The sequence below is a fragment of the Neovison vison genome, chromosome 12 (assembly GCF_020171115.1).
Source record: "Neovison vison isolate M4711 chromosome 12, ASM_NN_V1, whole genome shotgun sequence".
In the NCBI taxonomy this organism is placed as follows: domain Eukaryota; kingdom Metazoa; phylum Chordata; class Mammalia; order Carnivora; family Mustelidae; genus Neogale; species Neogale vison.
The window spans coordinates 90,526,686-90,543,329 of NC_058102.1; positions in this window are offsets into that span (position 1 = coordinate 90,526,686).

Below are 16,644 nucleotides of genomic sequence, written 5' to 3' on the forward strand. Positions count from 1 at the left end.
AATCTCTCAAATGTTTGGAGACTTTGGGGAAAATATTGACCTCCTTTCCCAAATAAGCAGGAACCAAACTTTTCAATTTGGCCTTGGCTGTCTGGAGCAAACACTAAGTGAGGTTGTGGGTGTGGCAGGTTTTCACAGTAAGTTGGAGGAAAGATGAAATGAAGTCATCATCCTGCACAGCTCAGAGGGTCAACAGAAATGGGGCTATATATTGAAAGTGGTAAGGTGGTTAGAGAACAAAGCCTAGATCCCAACTGAAGGGTCTACAGAACAACCAGATAAGATAGAGCAAGGTTTAGGAAATATAGCCACAGTTTAACAGCAGAAAAAACAAACTGGGAGGGAGGAGGCCTTTGCTGAGCATCTTGGATTATAAAGTAGCTGTGGACTCACCTGAAAAAGAAAGGAGAGAAAGAGGGAGAGACAGAAAGAGAGAGAGAGAGAGACAGACAGACAGGAGGACAAGATTGATGTTCCAGAGAAACTGGAAAGCTAATGTAGAGTCAATTATGGGAGAGATCTACAGATCTGGTTACTGGAACTAAAGAATAGAATGAAACCTTTTTATATTAGGCAAATAAAATAATTTTTTCTCTCTTTTTTCTTTTTGCCTCTCTAAGTACTTACATTAAGCAGGGATAAGTAAAAGTACTCATTAAACCCCACCTGATGACTATGACAAGTCATTTCTGTTTTTAAGTGGATGTGTTAAAACAAGGGGAATTCCTTTTAAGATGGAGAAATTTTGGAGTACTCATTTCCCAAATTATGCAGTCAACTCTTATTTTGTAAATTGAGAGGAATTTCTTAAAGATGAATGTCTTCAATGTGTATGCTTGCATAATTTCTAAATAGCACAGTCATTTAGGAAATAACATTTGCCACAAGATCCAGCATGAAAGTGTCCTTAATGATCTACCATAATAAGAAACAATAAGGGCTACATCCAGATTTTAAGATGAGGGTGGTGGTGGAGGGTTTGTACCTATTTTAATTGCCTTTTTACCCTGCAGTAATATCAACTTGTTAAGGACGGTTTACAACCATTTTCAAAATATTCCTCAATCTTAATGCAATTTTAAAGTTACTCTCCCTTCTTTGAAGTATGTGCCAAGCCTGAAATTGCAACACCAAACTATCAAAAAGTGCCAAAAAAAAAAAACCCCAAAAAACAAAAATTAACAAAGAGCCAAAAAAGCCAAATGAACAGAAGAGCTGTGTTTACTATCTTGTACTTTTGTTATGGAGAAAGAGAAGATGGTGTGTTAAAATAATCTGAAATGAAGCCATGAAGAAAATGTTACTTAAATGAAAATGTCTGAAATATATCTGGCAGTTCGTCATGTACAGTATACTGCTCTGTTAAAGGCATATACAGGGTGCTCTTATCTAGCATGGTGCTTGAGTCGTGGCCAGTAACCGAGGAACTGAATTAGAATGTATTTAGTTTTAATTTCAATATCTACATATTGGATAGCATAGCTCTAGAGGAAGTAAAAATTGATATCTAAGGGAAGAGAAGAAACATGTTTTCTTCATGCTGAACTTCATTTAAGAGTTGAGGGAAAATTTTTTTAAAGCACCTTATAACATGTTCAAAACTGAAACATATTGGTAGAAATGGTAGTTTAAGTCAAACAGACATGAGCATTTTGCTATATATTCTCATATATATGGGATTATAGGAACATTTTACAGAAGAGCTATTGGTCTAAGAGAAAAGAGAATAGACAAATTTAGAAAATATGAGATTTAATATTAACATAATTGCATTTATTTGGGGGAAAAGTAAATATATTTGTGAACCACAACCTGCTGATTCTTGTTTTGTTTTGAAACTTTCAGGGAAATACAGCTATATAATGATTTAAATGTTCCCAAATGTATAAATTGCCCATTTAAAACCTTGAAGTCTTCTCTGTTCCTCATGTCCCTCAAGGTGTACAAGAATTTTTATTTTAATCTTACCAGAAATTGATATCTTTATTCAAGCAGCAGCTCCTAATTTTTGACTCTATGCAGAACTTTGTACCAGGCAATGGTAAGAATTGGAAAACAAAACAAAACAAAACTAAGTCGAAAGACAAAATATGCGTATCAAATGTTTGATGAACTCCTACCAAATGGCATAAAAAATTTTAAAAAGTGATATGCAGAGTACCGGGGAGGATTTCTGCACTCTAAGCAGTAAGAAACTCTGCTGAGTGCTTAAAAAATAAGAAACAGGCATGTGACAGAGAACCCTGGGTCTTCTGAAGCTTCAAATGCATGTATCCTTCTGTAGGAGTACAAATGCCTGTGAACAGTCCATCTTCTATTATTTACCCTTCTGTAATCTGCCTTTACCTAAGCCTGAAGTAGTGAAACCAGATTAGAGTTGGTAAGAACTGAAGTGAGAAGAAGGATAGCTTGCCCTTGTTCCTTGTTTTGTTTTCCCATTTTCATTTAATACTGGTAGCCAAGGTTATGTTGTGACTAATGCATCTGTGAGGACTCTACCTGATTGTCTCTGAAACTTGTCTCAGGTCTGAATGACCTATGTTATTATCAGGTCGAACCATTCAAAATTGCTAATATCAAATCATTTTTTTACCTAAAAAATGGCCTTTTTTTTTTTTTTTTTTTTTTTTTTTTTTTTTTTTAAAGAGAGGGAGAGCAGGGAGAACAGAGGAAGAGGGAGAAAGTGAATCTTACGCAAGCTCCACAGCCAGCATGGAGCCCGATGTGGGGCTGGATCTCGCAACCCTGAGATCATGAATGATCTAAGCTGAAATCAAAAGTCACACACTTAACAGAGCCACCCAGGCATCTCCAAAAATGGCAATTTCAAATCTTCAACTTATAATATTAGTAGGTGCAATTTAAAGACTCTTGATTTTAATAATAATAAGTATAAAAATAAAATTAATTCATACATTATTGTTTGAAATAGATTGAAATAAAAGCAGTTCATTTTATTTTTATATAACAGAAAATTTAAATTGTTTCCATTTGCCAGTCTTTATCATTAAAAATAGAAAATATTCAGACATGTTTTCAATTTCTTATCTAAGTCTTGCTTCCATTTGTGTGTCTTCTAGCACTCCCTCCTTCACAAAATAAAGACTTTGATTTTATAATAAACAAAACTGACTACTAGTCTCTTTTGAACTTCAGCTTTCTTAATTGGATCATCTACTCCTTAATGATCTCTTTTTAAATACTGTAATATAATATAAAGTATTACCAAGTATCAGTAAGGTGATTTAATTTAATAACACAGAGAAAATCTTTTAGGCCAAGAACTAGAAGTAAGAATATTTAATGAGTGGAAATGTGCACGAATATGGAAGGATCTTCAGGACATATTAAAGTGACAAAAGCAAGGCACAGAATTGTATATGATTTCTATCTTTTGTGAAAGAAAGAAGGGGAAATAAACATATCTCTGTAAAAACACTAGCAGCATATACAATATACTAGTAAAAGTGATGAAGAGGATGAAAACAGGGTGGAAGTAAGAATAATAACATATATCTCTTAGAAAATCAATGTTAAAAATGTATAGGGGCCCCTAGGTGTCTCAATTGGTTGAATGACCCACTCTTGATCTCAGTTCAGGTCTTAATCTCAGGGTTGTGAGTACAAACCTCATGTTGGGCGTCACACTGGGTATGGAGCCTACTATAAAAGAAAAGAAAAAAAGGGGCGCCTGGGTGGCTCAGTGGGTTAAGCCTCTGCCTTTGGCCCAGGTCATGATCTCTGGGTGGTCCTGGGCTCGAGTCTCTACATTGGGCTCTCTGCTCAGCAGGGAGACCGCTTCCCTCCCACCCTCTGCCTGCCTCTCTGCCTGCTTGTGATCTCTGTCTGTCGAATAAATAAATAAAGTCTTAAAAGAAATTTAAAAAGAAAAGAAAAAAAGTCTAAAAAGGTACCAATTTGCCATTTATTGCTTTCACTATAACAGTACAGCTGTTACAGAGATCCCTAGGTATGTCTATAGCAGCAATGTAGGAAAAAATGTTGTGTAAAAAATACCTAATATTTAGTACAGTGCTTCTCAATTTTTATTGTATATAAAATCTCCCAGATGTTTTGTTAAAAATCCATATTGTTGGGGCCTAACCCAGATTATAAATTAATAGGTTTGAAGTGGAGTATAAGAATAAGCATTTTAATAAACCTTAGGTAATTGTCATGCAAAAAATTATTTACTTTACTTTGAATAATACTGTTTTATATTAGGGTGTCTTATGTCTTTACATTTTTATTCTATTACAACATTAGCAGTTTCTCAAATATAGTGAATAAATCATTGCTTTAATGACTGAAAATAATAATTTCCCAACAGAAATTCTTCTTTTTTCTCAAATTTGATATGATTTAATTATATCCATTAAATAATTTTAAAAGTTAATATATAGAAGTCCCAATGTTTCTTTATATGTAACATTAACTGGTAAGGTTTTCTAAGTCATAAGAAGACAGTAAAGAATACTGTAGGTTTATCATTCAAATTTTTTTAAAGGCCCTATAACAATTACAGAATAAAATTTAAACTTTTTTTAAAAGATTTTATTTATTTATTTGACAGAGATCCCAAGTAGGCAGAGAGGCAGGCGGGGGTGGGGGGGCGGGAAAGCAGCCTCCCTGCTGAGCAGAGAGCCTGATGTGGGGCTCAATCCCAGGACCCTGAGATCATGACCTGAGCTAAAGGCAGAGGATTTAACCCACTGAGCCACCCAGGTGCCCCTAAAATTCAAACTTTTAAAGTAGAGTAGTAGACCTCAGTTTTGTCTGATTGTAGAAATTCAGCTAGATGGCTGTCAGATAATTCTGAACACCTGTGAACTCAACCTGAGATCTAAAAAAAGAAAAGCTGCAACTCTATTAGTAGAAAAGTGACTACATTCTGCAAGAATGACAATATGGAAAACCCCACCTTAAAAAAGAGAACAAGAGGTGTACTGACTGCCAGAGACCTAATCAGCATGGATAAAAGTAAGATGTTGGGAATAGAGTTCAGAATAACAATTATAAATTTACTAGCTGGGCTTGCAAAAGCAGAGAAGATACTAGAGAATCCCTTTCTGGAGAAATAAAAGAACTAAAATTTAATCAAGTTGAAATAAGAAAGTTATTAATGAGATGCAATAAAAAATAGAGGCTCTAACTGCTAAGATAAATGAGGCAGAAGAGAGAATTAAGTGATATAGAAGACAAAATGATGGATAATAAAGAAGCTGAGAAAAAGAGAGATAAACAACTACTGGATCATGAGGGGAGAATTTGAGAGATATGTGATAAAATAAAGCAAAACAAGATTAGAATAATTGGGATCCCAGAAGAAGAGGAAAGAGAAAGAAGGGCAGAGGGTTTATTGGAACAAATTATTAGCTTCCCTAATCTGGGGAAGGAAAAAAGTATTCAAATCCAAGAAGCACGAAAAAGCCCCCCCAACAAAAATCAATAAAATGGGTCAACACCCTGACATATAATAGTGAAACTTGCAGATCTCAGAGACAAATAGAAAATCATGAAAGTAGCTCTGGACAAAAGGTCCATAATTTACAAGATTAGAAATACTAGACAAGAAGAAGACCTATCCACAGAGACCTGGCAGGCCAGGAAGGACTGGCATGATATATTCAGGGTGCTAAATGAGAAAAATATGCAGCCAAGAATATTTTATCCAGCAAGGATGTCATTTAAAATAGAAGAAGAGAGAAAAAGACAGACAAACTAAAAGAATTTCTGATCACTAAACCAGTCCTACAAGAAATACTAAAAGAGACCCTTTAAGCAAAGAGAGAACCCCAAAATAACATACGCCAGAAAAGAAGCAAGACAACCTACAGAAGCAGTGATTTTACAGGTAATACAATGGCACTAAATTCATAGCTTTCAATAGTTTCTCTGAATGCGAATGGGCTAAATGTGCCCATGAAAAGACCCAGGGTATGAGATTGGATAAAAAAGCAATCCTATCTATAAAAGACTCATTTTAGATCAAAAGATACTTCCAATTGGAAGTGGGGATGTGGAAAACAATTTATCATGCAAATGGACATCAAAAGAAAACTGGGGTTGCAATCCTTATGTCAGACATATTAGATTTTAAACCAAAATCTGTAATAAGAGATGAGAAGAACACTATATCATAATTAGAAGGTCTACCAAGAAAGAAGATCTAACAATTGTAAATATTTATGCCCCTAAAATGGGAACAGCCAATTATACAAATGATTAATAACAAAATTACAGAAGCATATTGATAACCGTACAATAATAGTAGGGAACTTTAGCACCCATTTACTGCAATGGACAGATTAAGCAGATCAATAAGGAAACAAGTGCTTTGAATGACACACTGGACCAGATGGACTTTACAGATATATTTAGAGCATTCCATTCTAATCAACAGAGTATGCATTCTTATCCAGTGCACATAGAACATTTTCCAGAGCAGGTCAAATACTGGGTTACAAATCAGGTCTCAACCAGTACCAGAAGATTGGGATCATTCCCTGTATATATTAGGACCACAAGGCTTTGAAACTTGAACTTAGTCACAAGAAGAAATTTGCAAAGAAAGGTTAAAGAACATTCTACTAAAGAATGAATGCATAAACCAGGAAATTAAAGAAGAATTGAAAAAGTGGAAACAAATGAAAATGAAAACACAACTATTCAAAACCTTAGTCAGATTTACAACCAAGTCAGATTTATTCCTGCACTGCAAGGGCAAATCAATCAACATGATATGCTATATAAATAAAAGAAAAGAGAAGAATCATATGATCCTCTCAGTAGATGCAGAAAAAACATTTGAGAAAGTACAGCATCCTTTCTTGATTAAAACTCTTTACAACATAGAGATAGAGGGAACATACCTCTAAAAGCCATATAGGAAAAGCCCACAGCAAACATCATTCTCAATAAGGAAAAACAGAGCTTTTTCTCTAAGGTCAGGAACTTGGCAGGGATGTCCACTATCACCACTGCTATTCAAAATAGTACTAGAAGTCCTAGCCTCAGCAATCAGACAACTAAAAGAAATAAAAGGCATCCAAATTGGCAAAGAAGTAGTTAAACTCTCTCTTCACAGATGACACAATACTCTATGTGGGACACCCAAAAGCCTCCACCCTAAATTTCCTGGAACTCATACAGGAATTTAGTAAAGTGGCAGGATAAAAAGTCAATGCACAAAAATCAGTTGAATTTCTATACACCAACAAGACAGAAGAAAAAGAAATTAAGGAGTCAATCCCATTTACAATTGCACCAAAACCCATAAGATACCTAGAATAAATCTAACCAAAGAGGCAAAGGATCTGTACTCAGGAAACTATAAAGTACTCATGAAAGAAATTGAGGAAGACACAAAGAAATGGAAAAATGTTCTATGCTCAGAGATTGGAAGAACAAATATTGTTAAAATGTCAGTGCCTCCCAGAGCAGTCTACGTGTTCAATGCCATTCCTATCAAAATGCCATCAACTTTTTTTTACAGAACTGGAACGAATAATCCTAAAAGTTGTATGGAACCAGAAAAGACACCAAATAGCCAAAGGAATGTTGAAAAAGAAAAGCAAAGCTGGTGGCATCATAATTCCAGACTTCATGCACTATTAGAAAGCTATAATCATCAAGATACCTGTTCCTGAAATAAAAGCAGATGTCTGGATCATTGGAACAGAATAGAGAATTAAGAAATGGACCCTCAGCTCTCTATGATCAACTAATCTTTGACAAAGCAGAAAAGGCTACTCAATAGAAAAAGATAGTCTCTTCAACAAATGATGTTGGGAAAATTGGACAGCCTCAGCAGAAGGATGAAACTGGAACATTTCCTTACACCATACACAAAAATAAACTCAAAATATATGAAAGTCCTAAAGGTGAGACAGGCATACATCAAAATCCTAGAGGAGAACACAGGGAGCCACCTCTTCCACCTTGGCCACAGCAACTTCTTGCTAGACATGTCTCCGAAGGCAAGAGAAACAAAGGCAAAAATGAGCTATTGGGAGTTCATCAAGATAAAAAGCTTTTGCACACCAAAGGAATCAGTTGACAAAACCAAAAGACAACCTAAAGAATGGGAGATTTTGCAAATGTTTGATCAGATAAAGGGTTATTATTCAAAATCTCTAAAGAATTTAGTAAACTCAACACCCAAAGAACAAATAATCCAATCAAGAAATGGGCAGAAGGGGCGCCTGGGTGGCTCAGTGGGTTAAAGCCTCTGCCTTCGGCTCAGGTCATGATCCCAGGGTCGTGGGGTCGAGCCCCACATTGGGCTTTCTGCTCGGCGGGGAGCCTGCTTCCTCCTCTCTCTCTGCCTATTTGTGATCTCTGTCTGTCAAATAAATAAATAAAATCTTTAAAAAAAAAGAAAAGAAAGAAATGGGCAGAAAACATGAACAGACATTTCTCCAAAGAAGAGCTGCTGAAAGGGAGGGTGGGGGTATGGTGTAAGTGGATTATGGACACTAAAGAGAGCACGTGATGAAATAAACACTGGGTATTATATAAGATTGATGAATCAAAACAAATAAAGTGGAGTGGTAGACATTGTTCATCTTTGTACCATCTTTCATCTTCTGAACCCCATTTCTATATTTAGCTAAATTTTCCCAAGTTTTGTTGAGAGGCAGAACCTTCCTTTCAGTACAGAAGCTGGATACTATCTTTTCAAAATATTATTTTGAACAGCAGCCAGACATTTAGAAAGGCTAGAAAAAGCGAAAATGGGTAAAGCAGATAAAAAAAAATGTAGGTAGCACACTTGGCTAAATCAAATTTAAATATTAATGAAGATTTATTACAATCTTAGTAGCTTTTGGTTAAAAAAAAAAGGGCTAGGAATTGTAACATTGTAGTGTCGGAAACATACTGATCTGTGTTAAATGTGATAGGCAACTTCTTATAGTTGTTTACTCTGTGATAAAATATCCATTACTGGAATACCTTTTCAACATACTGTCTCACATCGCGTAACATTAAAATATTTCATGCAAATGGTTTGTATAGTGACTCATTTTCTCATTGACATATTCTATAAATTAAGAGTGTTTGAATTTATGATTAATGTTCCTTTGATAGTAATTTCTAGCTACCAACAGATAAGATTTTCTCTTCATATCACATTAAGAAGTTAATTATGAAAATACTTAAATGTGTAATTGGTACTTCTATTTTAACATACTTTGCTTTTGTATTTTTAAGTGAAATAAGCAACTATACAATAATGTTTCACAGGTATTTTCATAAGATTATGTTTTATATAATAGGTTTTTCTCAAACAAGAACCAATCATTACCATATATTGTATGTTGAAAATGAATATACACAGGTATACCAGAAAATGTGAATCATAAATAAATAAGTAAACAAATAAACTCATATATATTATGTATCATATTATATTAATATATTAACAATGTATTGATATATATTAATGATCAAATTAATTAAATTATATATATATATCTGATTTTAAATTGTCCCAGGCTTATAGGAATAGGAATATCATTTCAAAGGAATCCAATTCAATAGGTTTTCAATGCAGGGCATTATTATTGTCTTCACATGAACTTTTATTAAAGAATTTTCACTGGGAAATAAGTAGACATTAACAGAGTCCAGGCTATGAAAAATCCATTTACATCACTTTGAATATCATGCTAGACGTTATTAGACATTTATAAAATGATTCATGTTGACACTCAGGAGTTCTGATTTATTTATTTTAAATAATGAAAATACAACTTTCCATGGAAATTTGATGCAATATAAGAATTACTCTGAAGATTCAGTTTCTCTAATTTAAAAATCCCAATTTAATTACACCTTCCAGTAGAAATACTCATAAAGTTGTCAATTTGTGTCAGCAAGTTGCATGAGAAAGATGATATAAATTTTCAAATAAAGCAAATTTAACATTATGATTTATATCAACTTCTCTTAAAGTGATATTCTTAATTTCCTATTTCTCATATATGCATTTTAAAAATCCAATCCTCCTAATGAGGTATGTGTTAATAAAGATTATAGCTATATGTGTTTAATAATTATCAAGTCAATTTTGGTAAATATTACTATACCATAGCAACTACAATTATTTTAATAAATTCAAATTCTTATGGGATATCCCTTTGATTCCCCACCAAACAATAAAACACACATCACTATAGACTGATAGACAATGTATTAGCTCAGTCTCTGGTTTGTTTCAGGATTGGTTAAAAACAGTCTTCATCTTCCCAACTGTTACTTAACAGGAAAGTGTCAAAATTTTATTTTGAATAAATGATTTAAAAAATGCTTGTTTTGTAAGGTCTTTCCCTTTGAAGAATGATAAAACTCATGAACTAGAATTAGAAAATTTGAAATCTATTCCCAGAATCATCTTAATAGGTTACTTTGGAAAAATAATTTTTACTTTCTGTGCTTTCCTCTTTTTATCTATAAGTGACAGCCACATTTGTCCTTCTTAACACATAGTTTTTTGGTGATAACATTATTTTAAGAGTCAAATCAGTATCTATGATTAAAGGAAGCATGGCATAATCCATTAAGAATTTGTTATTTGAGTGATCAGAAGGGGCACATGCACCCAAATGTTTACAGCAGCAATGTCTACAATAGCCAAACTATAAAAAAAACCGAGATGTCCATCAACAGATGAATGGATAAAGAAGGTGTGGTATATAAACACAATGGAATACTATGTAGCCATCAAAAGAAATAAAAACTTGCCATTTGCGATGACAGAGGATGGAAGTAGAGGGTATCATGCTTAGCGAAATAAGTCAATCAGAGAAAGACAACTATCATATGATCTCCCTCATATGAGGAAGTGGAGATGCAACATGGGGGTTTGGGGGTTATGAAAAGAATAAATGAAACAAGATGGGATTGGGAGGGAGACAAAACATAAGTGACTCAATCTCACAAAACAAACTGAGGGTTGCTAGGGGGAGGGGGGGAGGGAGAGGGGGCTGGGGTTATAGACGTTGGGGAGGGTATGTGCTATGGTGAGTGCTGTGAAGTGTGTAAACCTGGTGATTCACAGACCTGTACCCCTGGGGATAAAAATACATTATATGTTTATAAAAAATTTTAAAAATTAATAAAGACAAAAAAGTTAAAAATATATATTTAATGTGTTAAAAAAAGAATTTGTTATTTGGGGTGCTTGAGTGGCTCAGTTGTTAGGCATATGCCTTGGCTGGGGTCATGATCCCAGGGTCCTGGCATTGAGCCCCACCTGGGGCTCCCTGCTTGGTGGGAAGCCTGCTTCTCCATCTCCCACTACTCCTGCTTGTGTTCCCATTCTCACTATGTCTCTCTGTCAATAAATAAAAAAAAACCTTCTAAAAAAAGAATTTGCTGTTTGTTTCAATGATAAAAAAGGAGAAAACAATTTTTGGGATGTAAGTTCAGTTTTTACATACTTTTGGTAAAGGAGAATTATGGCATATGGATATTTTAAATGTGTGTATGTTTCATTGGAAAAGAGTGGATAGATTTTTGATTTTATGCAATGTGGACTGTATAATTTAGACCACAATTTAGACATAAGGCAATTCTAAAACTACATAAAATGTTTCAAATACCTTCTCTAGAATATTAAAGAGCTAGCAACAGTACTCTGACAGGTAGCAACAGACTGACAACTGTCTCCTCAATAACAAAAGGAAGTCAGGAGCCTGGACTAATTTATAATATATTGAACCTAAGCATTTTTTATCTAAAATAATCTCCTTTAGAAAGAGATCTGAAATAAAGTCATCTCAAACCAAAAGTGAAAGAATTCAGTACTAGCAGACTGGTGCTAAAAGAAATTCTACCTGATGACAAGTTAATAATGAGGGAAAGTAAAGAGTACAAAAACTACTGAATATGTGGAGCAACTACATTAACATTGGCTTGTAAACTAATAATAGATATAATAATAATAATAATGTTTCATAGAATTTAAAACATATAGTGTGGTATTAGAGATACAGAAATAGATCCATAAGATAGAGATCTAGTAACAGACTTGGCGATGAATAGACACTTGGCATATGACAAAGGTGGTTCTGCATAACAGTGCAACAATAAATGGTGTTCAGACATTTGAGTGGAAAAATGCAATAGGACCCTACTCCACACTGCCAGTATTTATGGAACTAAATGTAGAAGGGAAAACAATAGACAATAGAGAAGATAAGAAAGAAGATAATATTTAGAAGATAATAAAGAAGAATATCTTCATAATATGAGGACAGGAAAATATTTCTAAAACAGGCCGGAAAAATAATGATAAAGAGAAGATTTATAAATTCAGTTACCTTAAGGGCACCACTGGGGGTGTAAAAATGCAAATCACATAATAGGAGAATATTCTTAACAGCATAATAATTGACAAAGGGTGTGTATCCAGCACCTATAAAGAATGACAAGAAAAAAACAACCCAGTGGAAAAACAGAAAAGATGAGGAACTGCCACTTCACCAAAGAGAATATGTAATTGGCTGACCTACACATGAAATTGTATGACCCCATTATAAGTTAGGGAAATAAAAATTAAAATCATGATGAGTTATCACTATGCAGGCATCAAAATGGATATAATAGAAATATCTGATGATAGCAACATTACAAAGAATGTGGAGAAACACGAATTCCTACAATGCTCCTAGGAATGCAAACTAATATGACTCCTTTGTAAAAAGCACCCCAAAGTTGTCTAAAGTTGAAAATATTCAAAGCCTAAGGCAAGCAAATGTATTCCTATATATTGAGCTGTGAAAATTGTGGGCATCTGGCACACTAAGAAATAAACATAAGTATGTGGATAGCAGCATTATAGGAATGAACTAAAAATCTATCAGTAGCAAAATAGATAAGTATGTTTTGATTCACTCATACAATACAGTCAAAGTAAAAGGGATAAATGGAACTAAAACATCATTGGCAAAATTGTAAAAGCAATACAGCAATGGAAGTCAAACATGGAAGAAATATATATATTTCTGTATGATTTAATTTGTATAAAGTTTTAAAATAGCAAAAACTAAGTTATGGTGCCTAGGAATGTATTTTTGGGGTATAGAAATATACAGCAGAACAAGGAAGTGATTCCATAAAAGTCAAAGTGTGGTGTGAAGTGGAAAAAGACAATTGGGGAACTTCTGGGAACTCAGTATTCTCTTGACCTGGGTAGTTCAATTGCTGTTCACTTTTTAATAATTTGAAACTGTATATATTTATATTTTATATAAATTTTCTGTGTGTAACTTTAACACATTTTTAAAAAGATAAGCTTTTTTAAAAAAGATTATTTATTTATTTGACAGACAGAGATAACAGTAGGCAGAGAGAGAGGAGGAAGCAGGCTCCCTTGTGGAGCAGAGAGCCTGACATGGGTCTCAATCCCAGGACCCGAGCCGAAGGCAGAAGCTTTAACCCACTGAGCCACCCAGGTGTCCCTAAGAAGATAAACATTTTAATAGAAATAGTTAAACTCTGGAAATCAAATGGTTAGACAAATGAAATGGTATGAAGATTAAGATTAAGAAAATAAGAGAAAAAAATTATATGACATATTTCAAAGAATGTTGACAGGTCTTAAAATATAAATTAATACTTTATTTGAATAGAACCTTTAAAACACTTAAAATACCATAGGAGAAATCCTAAAGGACTTGACACATCTGAGAAGTAGTTTCCTTATTTTTGTTTTTCAAATCTCAGTATTCTGACTTATGCTAATACTAACTTTCCTGTAATAACGAGCATCTGGAAAAAAGACCCTGCAAAATAAGAGGGAAAATGTAGAGAAGCAACAACTAGATAAAAGGGGTTTGCGATATTAATATTATTTTTAATGGTAAATGCTAATGAGGAGTGATAAGGAATTATTATTTTATGATTAAATAGTGACTAGAGGGAAAATCTCAGTCTATAAATGTGCTGTTCAAAACCCACCAAGAAGGTAGAATACATCAAATAAAATGGGCAGAGAAAATGTTGTAAGAGAATAGTGAAAATCTGTGTATTATATCTTTAAGAGATAGACATATGGAATTAAAATATAGTGTGTGTAGAATTTCTGTCCATTTTTTCAAAAAGGAGAAAAAATTGTAAATATACATAATACTAACTCTTCTTTATAATTAAAAGTCTGAAAGTTGCATGAGGATGAAAAGACGAGTGATATAGTAGAGTGAATAGTAAAGAACTATTAAAAATAAGACAACAGATCCAAAATGGAGTCACTTATGCAAACCTCTCATCGCCAAACTAAAACTTGACTTAATTACGGTTTCAGTTTTCCCAGAAATCGAATTTTAAACCAGACAATCAGGAATAGTCTGATAGACCCCTGCCACTCCCCAAGGAACAGGAACCTTGACCTAACCAACTGCTATTTCACCTGGTATAACTTCCTTATCCCTACTTCCTTCTACCTCTGAAAGTTTTTCATTTTAGACAGCTCCTTGGAGTTCCTTTCTATCGCAGGATTAGATGCCTGATCCATGAATCACTGAATAAAGTCAATGAGATCTTTAAAATGTATTCAGTTGAACTTTTTTTAATGGTCAAAGGAACATTTTTCTTTATCTTTTAAAGAATCAATGTCCATCTGCTCCTACCTCCATGAAAATTCCTTATTTGAAGGGTTTCTGGTCCTCTGCTATCTCTCAAAAGTACATCTTTTCCATGGCTCAATCCTTGAGCCTCTCCTATTTTTCCTCTGTCTTCCTTGGTAATCCCATTCTTTCTAGTGATTAAAATCACCTACCTATCACTGATCCCCAAACACTGTACTTATTTCTGTTGTTCTAATTGCATGCTGAATATTTCCATCCAATTCCTCAATTTTCCATTTCCAAAAAGGAATACATGAATTTTCTGTTCAGAATCAGAAATTCTGAATCAGAATTTCTTACAATACATACCTGATTTGGACAAACAGTATAATTATGCACATAGTAATTTAATTAGAAATCTTGATATATTTCTTTAGCTCTATTTTCCTCTTCAGCAACACTTTCAACCTTCTCCTTCTATATAACAGATCATCATCATCATCATCATCACCATTACCATTCCTTTTTTTTTTTTTTTAAGATTTTATTTATTTGACAGAGAGAGCACAAGCAGGTAGAGAGGCAGACAAGAGAGGAGAAAGCAGGCTCCCTGCTGAGCAGAGAGCCTGATATGGGGCTCGATCCCAGGACTTGAGATCATGACCTGAACTGAAGGCAGAGGCTTTAGCCCACTGAGCCACCCAGGCGCCCCACCATTACCATCCTTTTTTTTTTAAATTTAATTTTATTTTTTATAAACATATAATATATTTTTATCCCCAGGGGTACAGGTCTGTGATTCACCAGGTTTACACACTTCACAGCACTCACCATAGCAGATACCTTCCCCAATGTCCATAACCCCACCCTTTTCTCCCAACCCCCCTCCCCCCAGCAACCATCAGTTTGTTTTGTGAGATTAACAGTCACTTATGGTTTGTCTCCCTCCCAACCCCATCTTGTTTCATTTATTCTTCTCCTACCCCCTTAACCCCCCATGTTGCGCCTCCACTTCCTCATATCAGGGAGATCATAAGATAGTTGTCTTTCTCTGATTGACTTATTTCGCTCAGTGTGATACCCTCTAGTTCCATCCATGTTGTCATAAATGGCAAGATTTCATTTCTTTCGATGGCTGCATAGTATTCCATTGTGTATATATACCACCTCTTCTTTATCCATTCATCTGTTGTTGGACATCTCGGTTCTTTCCATAGTTTGGCTATTGTAGACATTGCTGCTATAAACATTCGGGTGCACATGCCCCTTCGGATCACTACGTTTGTGTGGAAAACCCAAAAAACTCCTCTCCAAAACTGCTAGAACTTGTACAGGAATTCAGTAAAGTGTCAGGATATAAAATCAATGCACAGAAATCAGTTGCATTTCTCTACACCAACAACAAGACAGAAGAAAGAAATTAAGGATTCAATCCCATTTACAATTGCACCCACAACTATAAGATACCTAGGAATAAACCTAACCAAAGAGGCTAAGAATCTATACTCAGAAAACTATAAAGTACTCATGAAAGAAATTGAGGAAGACACAAAGAAATGGAAAAATGTTCCATGCTCCTGGATTGGAAGAATAAATATTGTGAAAATGTCTATGCTACCTAAAGCAATCTACACATTTAATGCAATTCCTATCAAAATACCATCCATTTTTTTTCAAAGAAATGGAACAAATAGTCCTAAAATTTATATGGAACCAGAAAAGACCTCGAATAGCCAAAGGAATATTGAAAAAGAAAGCCAGAGTTGGTGGCATCATAATTCCAGACTTCAAGCTTTATTACAAAGCTGTCATCATCAAGACAACATGGTACTGGCACAAAAACAGACACATAGATCAATGGAACACAATAGAGAGCCCAGAAATAGACCCTCAACTCTATGGCCAACTAATCTTTGACAAAGCAGGAAAGAATGTCCAGTGGAAAAAAGACAGCCTCTTCAATAAGTGGTGTTGGGAAAATTGGACAGCCACATGCAGAAAAATGAAATTGGACCATTTCCTTATACCACACATGAAAATAGACTCAGAATGGATGAAGGACCTCAATGTGAGA